This window comes from Erinaceus europaeus, chromosome X (assembly GCF_950295315.1).
Source record: "Erinaceus europaeus chromosome X, mEriEur2.1, whole genome shotgun sequence".
In the NCBI taxonomy this organism is placed as follows: domain Eukaryota; kingdom Metazoa; phylum Chordata; class Mammalia; order Eulipotyphla; family Erinaceidae; genus Erinaceus; species Erinaceus europaeus.
The window spans coordinates 42,096,754-42,110,962 of record NC_080185.1 but is presented as its reverse complement, the minus strand read 5'-3'; positions in this window follow the sequence as shown (position 1 = coordinate 42,110,962).

The window sequence follows — 14,209 nt, the reverse complement described above, 5'->3', positions numbered from 1 at the left end:
TCACGTAGGAATGTCGCGCTTTCCCAACTGAAACCTTGGTCATGTGTAGGTTGAGGTCACGTGATCTTCCGGCCGCGTCCATTAAGGCGGAGATGTTGGGGTTGCCCTGAGCACAGAACTTTTTCTGCCTTTCTTGGCGGGAATTACTGTAACTTGGTTACTTGGGGCACCTTTGGCATTCTTTAAATTATTCATCTCTACTCTTATAAACTCATACCTACATACATGTGTGCGCACACACATATAGCCAGATGTAATAAAGGACTACGTATTACATACAATTTGCATGACATCTCTAGATATTTTTATTTTCATGACTATACAAGATAAGTATCTGATAAAGTACAAGATTTTTTAAAATTTCTTCTAGTTGTTTTTTTCCTTTTTAAATATTTATTTATTTATTTACTTACTTATTTATTTATGAGAGGTATAGAAAAAGAGAGAAAGGGTCAGACATCACGCTAGTACGTGTGCTGCTGGGGATGGAGCTAAGGACTTTATGCTTGAGAGGCTAACCCTTTATTTACTGCACCACCTCCCAGACCACACAAGCATCTTTTTTATTTTATTGTTCAGGAGTCTTTTTTTTTTTTAATTGAGCTATAGTAGCCTGGGGAGATAGTACAGTGGCTATCCGAAAGACTTTAATGCCTGAGGCACGAAAGGGCCCAGGTTCAATCCCCATCACCATCATAAACCAGAGGTAAGGAATGCTCTAGTTTAATAATAAATAAAAATTACAAAGAAAAATTGAGTTCTAATTCACATAACATAAAACTCGCACTTTGAAATAAAGGGTAAAATTCAGTGGTTTTCAGTAGAATCACAAAGTTCTGCAATCATCCACCATGTGATTTTACTATCTGTTGAAAAGCGTCCAAGTAGTAAATCCCAGATCCATAAACTGTCAATTTGCCTGCCTGTTTTCCTGTTCCTTGGAAGCCACTAACCTACCTTCTTTTCTTTTTTCTTCTTTTCTTTTCTTTTCTCTTCTCTTCTCTTCTCTTCTTTTCTTTCTTTTTGACAGGAGCACTGCTCAACTCTGGCTTATGGTAGTGTGCAGGACTGAACCTGGGACCTCAGAGCCTCAGGCATGAGGGTCTCTTTCCATAACCATTATGCTATATAACCCCACCTACTACCCTACTTTATATTTCCACGCAGTTGCCATTTCTGGATTGTTCATGTGATTGGGGCCAGGGAGGAGGTTCAGAGATAGAGCACCTGGTTTGCATGTGTGAAGCCCTGGGTTCAACACCAAACACTGCATAAAATAAGAGTCCTGCTCTAATATGTCTTCTTTTCAATAAAAGAAAATTAGGGCTGCAGAGACCGTATAATTATTATGCAAAAGAATTTCATGCCTAAGGCTCTGAAGTCCCACGTTCAATGCCTAGCACCATTACAGGTCAGAGCTGAGCAGTATTCTGGTAAAAAACAAAATTAGAGGAAATTTTTTTAAAAATTGTAAAAGTAAAGGGTCTCAGGTGGTGGTGTACTGGATTAAACGCACGTAGAACTATAGGCAAGGACCGGCTCAGGAATCCCTGTTCAAGCCCCCGGCTCCCCATCTGCAGGGAGGTCGCTTCACAAGCAGTGAAGCATGTCTGCAGGTGTCTTTCTCCTCTCTGTTTTCATCTTCCTCTCAATTTCTCTCTATCCTATACAACAACAACAATAAAAGTGGAAAAAGATGGGCGCCAGGAGCAGTAGATTTGTGGTGGAGGCACCAAACCCCAGCAATAAGCCTGGAGGCAAAAAAAAAAAAAAAGTAAAATAAAATAAAATATGTGGTGGTTAGTGTCTGGCTTCTTTTATGCAGTAGCATTATCAAAGTTTATCATATTGTAGAGTGATGTACAAAAATAAAAAAAGCAGTGGGAGTCAGGTAGTAGTGCAGCAGGTTAAGTGCACTTGGCACAAAGTGCAAGGGCCAGTGCAAGGATCCCAGTTCGAGCCCCTGGCTCCCTACCTGCAGGGGAGTCTCCTTACAAGCGGTGAAGCAGGTCTGCAGGTGTCTCTCTTCCTCTCCCCCTTTCTGTCTTCTCCTCCTCTCTCCATTTCTGCCTGTCCTATCCAACAATGATGAGATCAGTAACAACAACAATAATAACTACAACAAAATAACAAGGGCAACAAAAAGGAATACATAAATAAATAAATAAACATAAAAAGAAACCTTTAAAAAAAAAGCAGTAAAAAAAAAAAAGCAGTAATGACAGGGCTGGGGAGATACATAATTGTTATGCAAAAACCTTCAATGCCCGAGGCTCCAAAGGTCCCAAGTTTAGTCCCCAACACGACCATAAGCGAGAGCTAAGTAGTGCTCTGGTATATATATATAGAAGCTGAGGCCCTAGTCAGGGAGTCCTGAGATTCCCAAACAGACATGATGGGCCTAGACCGCCAATAAATCCCTCTCTCCATTGTTACTGGACATCTTTATCAGGAACAACACAATAGACCCCTTTGTGGGCTGCCACAGAACCTTGCCCTCAATGTAAATCAACAACGGTAGAGAATGTTCCAGCCCCCAAAGGGGGCTGGACAACATACACTTATCTTCCACCTGAGGAAGATGGGTCCTGAAATTGGGGTAGCTTGGAACATTCCTACTCATGACCACAGATTGTGAGCTCAGATCTACAGGGATGCAGCGGTCACATAGGCGCCTAAGCTGAATATGGGCCCCAGGTCAGATCAAATGGATAGAATTTACAGTCAACAATGTTTATACACCTTTCTAATACTTGGGAGCTACTCTTCTTCGCTGATCCAGCTTTCTGGTCCTTTTTCCAGCCATGACATCATCTCCCCAGACAATAACTTGGATCCACCTGCATATCAGATGTCAGGCTCAGGAAAAGAAAAAAAAAAAACTAGTATAACTCTGGGGTGGGTGGGTGGGGAGAATACAGGTCCATGAAAGATGATGAATGACATAGTGGGGGTTGTATTGTTAAATGGGAATCTGGGGAATGTTATGCATGTACAAACTACTGTATTTACTGTTGAATGTAAAACATTAATTCCCCAATAAAGAAATAAATTTTAAAAAACTGGTATAGCCACAGGCCCTTTGGAATATAACTAAAATATGCCTACTAACTATCTACAAAATGGAGACCCTCCCAAATCTTCTTCTGCTATATTCTAGCCTTTAGGTTCATGATTAGTCAACAACTTGTTTGGTTTTATATGTTAACTCTTCTTTCAGCCACCAGGTTCCAAATGCTACCATGGCACAAAGCTCAAGGACCAGCGTAAGGATCCCAATTCGAGCCCCCAGCTCCCCACTTGGAAGGGGTCACTTCACAAGCAGTGAAGCAGGTCTGCAGGTGTCTATCTTTCTCTCCCCCTCTCTGTCTTCCCCTCCTCTGTCCATTTCTCTCTGTCTTATCCAACAACAATGACGAAGTCAACAACAACAACAATAATAACTACAACAATAAAACAACAAAGGCAACAAAAGGGAATAAATAAATAGGTATTTAAATAAATAAATAAATAAAAGTGAAAACTACTAGATTACATGGTAACTGTTGAACCTTTTGAGGATTTTTTTTTTTTATCCTCCAGGGTTATTTCTGGGGCTCCGTGCCTGCATTATGAATACACTGTTCCTGTGGCTTTCTTTTTCCCTTTTTTTCCTCTTGGATAGGACAGAGACAAACTGAGAGAAGGGAAGATAGAGAGGGAGAGAGAAAGACTTGGAGATCTGCTTCACAGCTTTCGAAGTGACACCCCAGCAGGTGGGGAGCTAGGGGCTAGAACTGGAATATTTGAGCATGTCCTTGTGCTTCATACTATGGGTGCTTAACTCAATGTGCCAACACCACCCGGCCCCCTCCTTTTGAGGAACTTATCAGAGCATTTTCTAGAGAGCCTTTCTTATTTTACATTCTCATCAGCAATATATGGTGTGAGTGTGGGGGTTCTGGTTGCTTCACATCTACACCAATAGTTATTTTTGTCTTTTTTAAATACTTTTTATTTTATTTTATTTTATTTTATTTATTTATTTTGCCTCCAGGCTTATTGCTGGGGCTCTGTGCCTGCACCACGAATCCACTGCTCCTGGCAGCTATTTTTTCCCTTTTGTTGCCCTTGTTGTTTTATCATTGTTGTGGTTATTATTATTGCTGTTATTGATGTCATTGTTATTGGATAAGACAGAGAGAAATGGAGAGAGGAGGAGAAAACAGAGAGGGGGAGAGAAAGACAGACACCTGCAGACCTGCTTCACCGCTGTGAAGCGAACCCCCTGCAGGTGGGGAGCCGGGGGCTCGAACCGGGATCCTTACTCAGGTCCTTGCACTTTGTCCCCTGTGCGCTTAACCCGCTGCACTACCGACTGACCCCCCATTTTTTATTTTATTTTATTTTAACACAAATTTTTATACCACAAGCCTTTTTAAAATTTTATTGGAGGTGGGTTAATGGCGTACAGCTTTTTTTAATTTTTTAATTATCTTTATTTATTTATTTGATAGACATAGTCAGAAATCCAGAGGGAATGGGGAGTTAAGAGAGGGTGAAAGACAGAGAGACACCTGCAACACTGCTTTGCCACTCGTGAAGCTTTCCCCCCTGCACATGGGGACTGGGGGCTTGAACCTAGGTCCTTGCACATTGTAACATGTGCATTCAACTTGGTGCACCACCACCCGGCTCCGTTTTGTTTTGTTTTGTTTTGTTTTGTTTTGTTTTGTTTTGTTTTGTTTTGTTTTGTTTTTCCTCCAGGGTTATTGCTGGGGCTCCATGCCAACACTCCAAATCCACTGCTATTTTTCCCATTTTGTTGCCCTTCTTGTGGTTGTTATTGTTGTTGTAAGTGTTGTTGTTGGATAGGACAGAGAGAAATTGAGAGAGGAGGGGAAGACAGAGAGGAGAGAAAGAGAGACACCTGCAGACCTGTTTCACCGCTTGCAAAGCAACCCCCCTGCAGGTGGGGAGCCGGGTGCTCAAACCTGGATCCTTACTCTGGTCCTTATGCTTGGTTCCATGTGTGCTTAACCCGCTGCGCTACTGCCCAGCCCCTGGTTTACAGTATATACTTTAACGCATAGGCACAACCTCTCATCTCCCTTTGCTAGGTGTCAAGAAGACACATCAGAGCCCCAATGTCCCTTCATCCTGTCCCTTTCCCTCCTTCCCCAGAATCCTTTGCTTTGAGGTAATATGCCACCACCCCCTCATCTTAAGTTTCACCTTATATTTTCCCCAACTGTTCTTTGTTCTCAAGTTCCACCTGTACGTAAGATCATTCCATATTGGCCTTTCTCTTTCTCGCTTGTCTCATTCAACATGATGCCTTTGAGTTCTGGTCATGATATAGCAAAGAGATGACCTCATCATTTTAACAGCTGCAAACTCCTCTGTTGTGTATTTATATCACAAATTCCTTAGCCATTCATCTGTTGTTGGACATCTGGGTTGCTTCCAAGTTTGGGCTATTACAAACTGCGTTGGTGTGCACAGGGTTTTTCAGATAGCTGTTTTCATTTCATTTTTTTTAATTTGATTTTTTAAAAAGATTTTATTTATTTATGAGAAAGATAGAAGGAGAGAGAAAGAACCAGACATCATTCTGGCACATGTGCTGCTGGGGATTGAACTTGGGACCTTACGCTTGAAAGTCCAATGCTTTATCACTGCGCCACCTCCCAGACTACATAATTTGATATTTTTACCAGAACAATACTGAGCTGTGGCTTATGGTGATGCTGGGGACTGAACCTGGGACTTTGGAGCCTCAGGCATTTCAGTTATTTTTCAGGACCATTATGCTGTCTCTTCAACCCTACATTGATCTTTCTTTTTTTATTATCTTTTATTTATTTATTGGATAGAAATAGCCAGAAATTGAGAGGAAGGGGGAGATAGAGGAGAGAGACAGATAAACATCTGCAGCACTGCTTCACCACTTGTGAAGCTTTCCCCCTACAGGTGGGGGCAGGGGCTTGAATCCCTTCTTTGTGGTTCTTGTCTCTCTCCAGCCTCCTAGGAATATTTGGCTAATATTGTTAGAAGCAGTAACTTTAGAATTGCTTTAAGTAAAATTTTAAGCATGAGTTGTAAGTATAGTTGCTTTTCTGCCTGCAGTGGAAAATTCCTGTAAAAAAGGGGGGCTAGAGAAAACCAACACACCAAGATGTAAGCCACCTATTGTTTGTCTTAAAGAGAATAGCTAGCCTAACCAAGTCCTTGAAACCCAACCACTTGCTCAAGGTCGAGGGAGCTGATAGCCTGGTGGTCTTAGCTGACAAAGAAAAAATGTGGTGACCCTATTTTGCATAAAGGCTTGAAATTAGACAATTCTTATAGGCTGCTTAGGGTATTGCAATGTCTGAAATGATTGGATCCTGCGTTTTCTGTAAAATGCTATTGAGTGTGTGATAGAATTCTAGTTTTGCATATTCCCCACCCAAAATGTACTCTAGAATCCTATAACTTGTGTGGTTTGAGCCTTGTTCAGGGTCGAGCTTGGTAGACTAACATCAGTCACCACTCGGCCCAGATTGCAACTCATAAATAAACATCTTTTGATTCCTTGCAGTGGATGGTGGTTGAATTTTGCTCTGTAACAGCGATACTAGCTTTTTTTTTTCCCCTTGAGCCTGAAATCTGATATGCAGGTGGATCCAAGTTATTGTCTGGATATATTTATTTTACTTTTTCCCTTTTGTTGCCCTTGTTTATCACTGTTGTTGTTATTGCTGTCGTTGTTGGATAGAACAGAGAGAAATGGAGAGGGGAGGGGAAAACAGAGGGGGAGAGAAAGATAGACACCTGCAGACCTGCTTCACCGCCTGTGAAGCAAACTCTGTGCAGGTGGGGAGTCGGGGGCTCGAACCGGAATTGTTACGCCAGTCCTTGCACTTCGTGCCATGTGTGCTTAACCCACTGCACTACTACCCGGCTCCCTATTGATATATTTTTAATCATTTATTTATTTATTGGATAAAGACAGAAATTGAGAGGGGAGGGGCGATAGAGAGGGAGAGAGACAGACAGAGAGACACCTGTGGTACTGCTTCACCACTTGTGAGATATTTTCCCCTCTGCAGGTGGGGACCAGGGGCTTGAACCTGGGTTCTTGAGCACTTAACCAGGTGCCCCACACTGCCTGGCCCCATTACCCTAGCTTTAACAGCCTGAGCTCTTATTCAGTAGCCATTAGCTGTGCAAAGCCGCCCACTGTCCTCAGAACTCAGGCTAAAGCTTGGTACTTGATAGTTTGCACCTGTGGAAACCGCTTGAGTACTTTTCCTTAATGCCCTGCTTTCATTGCTTTTTCAATACAATTGAAATTGACCCCAAGGCTGGGGAGGCAACATAATGGTTCTGCAAAAAGACCTTCAGGCCTGAGGCTCTGAGGTCCTAGATTCAATCCCCCAGCAAGCACCATCAAGAGCCAGAGCTGAGCAGTGCTCTGACAGAAACAGGGGAGGGGAGCAGAAGGGGGAAGAGGGAGAGAGGGGGAGGGGATTGACTTACTCCCGAGGCCTAGGAGGTGCCACAGTGGATAAGGCATTGGTCTCTCTCTCCCTCTGCCTGTCTATCTATCTATCTATCTATCTATCTATCTCACCTGCAGGGTTATCTCTGGGGCTCAGTACCAGCAATACAAATCCACTGCTCCTAGATTTTTATTGGATAGGACAGAGAGAAATTGAGAAAGGAGGGGGAGAGAAAAAGGACACCTGCAGACCTGCTTCACTGCTTATGAAGCTTACCCCCTGAAGGTGGGGGGACCTTGAGCGGGTCATTGTGCTTAGTGTTTGGTGTGCCACCGCATGACCCCCCACCCCTAAGGCATTGGGCTCTCAAGCATGAGGTCCCTAGTCTGACCCTTAGCATCTCATGTGCCAGAGTAATGCTCTGCTTCCTTCTCATTTCAATCATTAATAAATGATTTTTATTTATTTTAAAGTATTTTTATTATTATCTTTATTTATAGTATAGAGACAGACAAATTGAGAGAGGAGTGAGACAGAGTGGGAGAGACACTTGCAAAGCTTTCCCCTACAGGTGGGAACTGATGGCTTGAACCTGGGTCCTTGTGCATTGTAACACGTGCACCCAGCTAACTGCACCACCACCCGGCCCCAGTTTATAAATAAATAAATATTTATTTATTTTAATGAGAGATACAGAGAGAAAGACACACAGAGATACCAGAGCACTACTCAGCTCTGGTTTATGGTGGTGCTGGGGATTGAACCTGGGACCTCAGCCTCTCAGGCATGAGTTTTTTTTTGCAGAACCATTATGCTGTCTCCCAGCCTTAGTAATTAAACTCTTAAAATAGAAATTAACCTCCTCCAAAAATCCTGCCGTGGGGCCAGGTGGTGGTGCACCTGGTTAAGTGCTCACAGTCTAGTGCACAAGCATCCAAGTTCAAGCTCCTGATCCCCACCTTCAGGAATAGTGGACCACCGCTACAGGTGTCTCTCTGTCTCTCTCCCTCTCTCCCTCTCTATCTCCCCTTCCCCTCTCAATTTCTCTCTGTGTCTACCCAAGAATAATTAAATATATATATATATATTGGGGGGGCAGGGGTAGATAGCATAATGGTTATGCAAAGAGACACTCATGCCTGAGGCTCCAGAGTCCCAGGTTCAATCCCCTGCACCACCATAAGCCAGAGCTGAGCAGTGCTCTGGTAAAAAAAAATTGGAAAAAAATATACAAATATATATTTTTTAAAGAAGCCTGAATCATGCTGTGCTGTCTCTTGGAGCTTGTGAACACATGTGTCTCTGTTATGTCTCTTGCTGTTGCTGGTGGGGGTGGGAGCCAGGTAGAATTCTCAGATACCACTTTCTCTACCTCAAGACCAATGTGTGCTGATGTGCACACACCTTCTTACAGTTACTCAAACTCCCTGGAGATCAGCAAGGGTGGGCCTGGCCTAATCAGAGAAAGACCTAATTTATTATTATTATTGTTATTATTATTATTATTATTTATCATTATTACCAGAGAGCTGCTCAGCTCTGGTTTCTTGTGGTGCAGGGGATTGAACCTGAGACTTTGGAGTCTCAGACACGAGAGTCTCTTTGCATAAAGATTATGTGCTCCCCTTGTTGTTTTATTGTTGTAGTTATTATTGTTGTTGTTGTTGATGTCATCATTGTTGGGTAGGACAGAGAGAAATGAAGAGAGGAGGGAAGACAGAGGAGGGGAGAGAAAGACAGACACCTGCAGACCTGCTTCACTGCTTGTGAAGCGACTCTCCTGCAGGTGGGGAGCCGGGAGCTCGAACCGGGATCCTTGCGCCGGTCCTTACACTCAACTTGACCAACAACTTGTGGTGATTTGTTAAAGCAACAGAAGGAAGGGAATGCACTTGCTTTTGTAGATTTTTTTTTCCTTTTGTTGGCTTCGTGTGTGTGTGTGTGTGTGTGTGTGTGTATGTGTGTGTGTGTGTGTGTGTGTGTGTGTGTCAGTAGAGGATACCTTCCTAGCAGAGAAATCAAAAGGAGTTTTATTTATTACTATTTTTATACATCTATTCACTACTCAACTCTGGTTTATGGTGGTGCTGGGGATTAAACCTGGAACTATTTGTACCTCAGACTTGAAGTCTTTTTGTGGGCTGGGGAGACAACATAGTGGTTATGTAGAAGCTTTATCATGCTGCATAGTATTCCATTGTGTATATAGACCACAGCTTTCCCAGCCACTCATCTGTTGTTGGGCACCTGGGTTCCTTCCAGGTTTTGGCTATTATGAATCGTGCTGCTATGAACATAGGTGTACACAATTGTTATTTTTCAACGTGGTACTAAGATCCCCACATGCATGGGAGTCGCTTCACAAGCAGTGAAGCAGGTCTGCAGGTGTCTATCTTTCTCTCCCCCTCTCTGTCTTCCCCTCCCCTCTCCATTTCTCTCTGTCCTATCCAACAATGACAGCATCAATAACAACAATAATAACTGCAACAACAATAAAAAAAGAACAAGGGCAACAAAAGGGAAAATAAATAAATAAATATAATAAATAAATAAATTTTTTTAAAAAAACTTTTAAAAAGGGAGAGAGGCAGAGAGATACTTGCAGCCCTGCTTCACTACTTGTGAGCTTTTCCCCTGCAGATGGGGATCAGAGGCTTGAACCTGGGTTCTTGTGCACTGTAATGTGTGTGCTTAACCAGGTGTAACACTGCCTGCCCGCCCCCAGAATTTTAAAGACTTATTTACACTTTATTTATTCATGAGAGAGAGGGGGAAGGGAAGGAGGAGGGAGAGAGAAAGAGAGAGAGAGAGAGAGAAAGGGAGAGGGAGGGAGGGAGGGAGAGAGAGAGAGAGAGAGAGCGAGCGAGCAATAGAGAGGACCAGACATCATTCTGGCACATGTAATGCCAGAGATTCAATCTGGGAATCTTGTGTTTTGAGAGCTCAATGCCTCAGCCACTATACCACCTTCCAGGCCATGAGAAAGGAGATTTAGGATGCTTCTTTTAAATATTTATTTGTTTATTTATTTTAACAGAGCATTGCTCAGCTCTGTCTTATGGTAGTGTGGGGGATTGAACCTGGAACTTTGGAGCCTAAAGCATGAGAGTCTCTTTGCAGAACCATTATGCTATCTCCCCAGCCCAAGGAGATTTTTTTAAAGTTGATTTTGTACCCACCTTCCTGTCATAGCCATGTTCAGCGTGATCCGATCTGCCTTAACTGGTGTGTTGGAGTTAAACTGGAGGCACAATTCATTGACCATGAATGTACCTGTCATGAAGCAGCAGCCAAATCCACTGCCCACCCACAAAATAGCTCACTTGGTTAGTGTGCTGTTTTGCTATGTGTGTGACCCAGGTTCAAGTCTGCCTGCCCCTCCCCCACTTCACTGCTGTTCTCTCTCTTTCTCTCTCTGACTCTCTCTCTCTCTCTCTCTTATCATCGTTATTTATTTATTGGATAGAGAGTCAGAAATTGAGAGAGAAAGGAGAGATAAAGAGGAAGAGAGATGCCTGAAGCACTGCTTCACCACTCATGAAGCTTTCCCCCTGCAGGTGGAGACTAGGGGCTTGAACCTAGGTCCTTGAGCATTGTAACATGTGCACTCAACCATGTGTGCCACTGCCTGCTCTTCCCCTTTACATAAATAAATATCAAATCATTTCCATCACCACAGGCCTCCTGACTGACCTGTTAGAAACTTATTTCCTCACATCTGTCATATTCTGGACATTTTCAGAGAAATGTTTACTCAGTCCCATGAATTCTATCAACCCCTCTCCCTTTCCCATTCCCACATTCTCCCTTCTCCCTTCTCTCTAGGCTCCCTGATTTGGCTAAGGAGCTACCATAAAATTCCTTCTGATCTTGGGGCTCAGAATTCTCTGCCAATCCTGAGGAGGCCTTTTGCTGCCCTCTTTAAAATTTTTTTTGTTTTATTTATTTACTTATTATTGGATAGAGACAGAAAGAAATTGGGAAGGGAGGGGAGATAGAGAGGGAGAGAGACAGAGAGACACCTGCAGCCCTGCTTCACCACTCATGAAGCTTTCCCCATGCAGGTGGGGACCAGGGGCTTGAACCTGGATCCTTGCACACTGTAGTGTGTGCACTTAACCAGGTGCACCACCGCCTGGCCCCTTTTGCTGCCCTCTTTTTTTTTTTTTTTTTCAGCTCAGAGAGATGCTGCCCTCTTTTTATCTTTCTTTCTTTCAGCTTTATTTATTTATTTGATTTGATAGGACTGAGAGAAACTGAGAGGGAAAGGGGATGGAGAAGAAGAGAGAGAGAGACAGAGACACCTGCAGTTGTGAAGCTTTTCCCCTACAGGTGGGGACTAGGGGCTTGAACACAGATCCTTGTGCATGGTAATATGTGCCCCACCACTCAGCCCCCTGCCACCCACTTTCAATTTGTTGAGTCTCCTCCATTCATCCCCACCTCACCCCCTTTGATTATCACATGGTCTGGGACAGTATCTCTCTCTAGAATCTCTCCAGAGACTCTCTCCAAATGCTCTCCGGAGTCTCTGATCTACTCTTTTGGGAGCAGACTCTACTGAACACAAGCACCTCAGCACAGCACTCAACAGTTTCAACCAGCTTCCAAAGAATCCATTAGCCCAGCATTAAAAATTCCCTGCCACTGAGCCCAAAGCTATCTTTCTTATATTGTCACTGAGCCCCCAGATAAGTATGATTTGCTCACCCCATAAAGTATAGTGGAGGGTCACCTGGTCCCTTTAATATGTTTTTTTTCCCCCTACCAGGGCTATACTTGGAACTCAGTGCTGGCTCTATGAATCCACCACTCCCGGTGGCTACTCCCCCCCACCCCAGTTTTTCTTAAATAAGACAGAAAAACAGAGAGAAGGGGGAGGTAGAGAGGAGGAGAGAAAGAGAGAGACCTACAGATCTGCCTCACTACTCATGAAATGTCCCCCCTGGAGATGGGGAGAAGTGGCTGGAACCCAGGCCCTTGTGCTTGGTGGGTGAGACACTACCTAGTAAATTATTTATTTATTTATTTATTTAACCAGAACACTGCTCAACTCTGGCTTATGGTGGTGCGAGGGATTGAACGTGAGACTTTGGAGCTTCAGGCCTGAGAGTCTCTTTGCATAACCATTATGTTATCTACCCCCACCCCTAGTCCCTTTAATATATATTTTATTTATTTGAGAGAGGAGAGAGAGACAGAGAGAGACAGAGAGACAGAGAGAGAGGTGTAAGAGTATTGCTCAGTTTTGGCTTATGGGGGTTCTGGGGATTGAACCTGAGAACTCTGAGCTTCAGGCATGGAAGTCTTTTACAGAACTGTTATGGTGTGTTCCCCAGCTCAATTCCACCCCTACCCACCCCACTTCTGCACAGCTCTGGCTTATAGTGGTGCTGGGGGTTGAACTTGGGACCTATGAGTCTCAGGCATGGAAGTCTTTTGCATAATCATTATGCTGGCTCCCCAGCCCTCCAACTAGTGCTCTTTAAAACTGTTATTGCCAAGGGCTGGGTGGTGGTGCATTGGGTTGAACACAGGTTCCCATGCTCTAGGACCCTGGTTCAAGCCCTCAGCCTGCACCTGTGGTGGGGATATTTCTCGAATGCTTCCCTATTTCCCCCATCTCTCTCAATTTCAAATGAAATAAATATTTTAAAAATAATTAAAAAATCAAAACTGTTATTGCCTTCACAGATTCGCATACAGACTGTGAACCACCGCCACCCCAACCCTGCCACCTGGGATTTCTTCACGTGCACCACACCTCCCCTGTGTCTTGGGCCTCGGAGCCCTAGTAAAGCTCTGCAGTAGGATTGTCTCAGACCTTGGACTTGGACTTGGAAGGCCAGCGGCCGCTGGGCTTGCTGAACTGCCAAGGGAAAATGTGGTTCCAGAGCCAAATTGTGAGTGCCTGGCACGAATGCCTCCCTTCCCCCAACACACACCAAGCACACCAGGTCATTCCATTGGGGGTGGGGTGGGGAGGATCCTATTGGCTGGGGAGACCCGTTCAGCACTCTGGAAGAGAAAAAAGAAAGAAAGAAAGGGAGAAAGAAAGAAAGAAAGAAAGGGAGAAAGGAAGGAAGGAAGGAAGGAAGGAAGGAAGGAAGAAAGGGAAAGAAAGGAAGGAAGAGAGCATCTGCAGATGTCTTTTTCATAATCAAAGCCGATTTATTCATTTGGATTTTTTTGTCAATTCTTTTTTTTTAATCGCTCCGTCTCCCCACTCTGTCCCCAAATCTCCTGGGTCCGCCGGGCAGTGGGCAGTCTAAGAATTCCCCCTTTGGGGAAACAAGGGTTATCTCAGCTGTCTCTGTCCTCCTCCTCTTTGGGGACTCTTCTTTCCACGGGGCGCACTTTCAAAGTGATCTGGTTTCCAAAAAGAGCGAGGGAGTGAGCGAGCGAGCGAGCAAGCAAGCAAGCGCGCCAGGTTGGGGTGGGGGTGGGGTGAGACTTCCCAGGGCTCGAGTTAGAGTTGGCAGGTGGAAAACACATACACACACACACACACACACACACACACACACACACACACACCCGCCACCCCCTAAGAAGTCAAGGGGACAATTCGTTTTCACCTGAGAGCTCTGACAGCATCCTCGTACCCAGGAGAAAGGTTACTAAGTATCCAGAGGAGGTGATGGGGGAAAGATTCACACACACACACAAACACACACACACACACACACACACACACACACACACACACAGAGAGACACACACACACAGACACACACAGACAC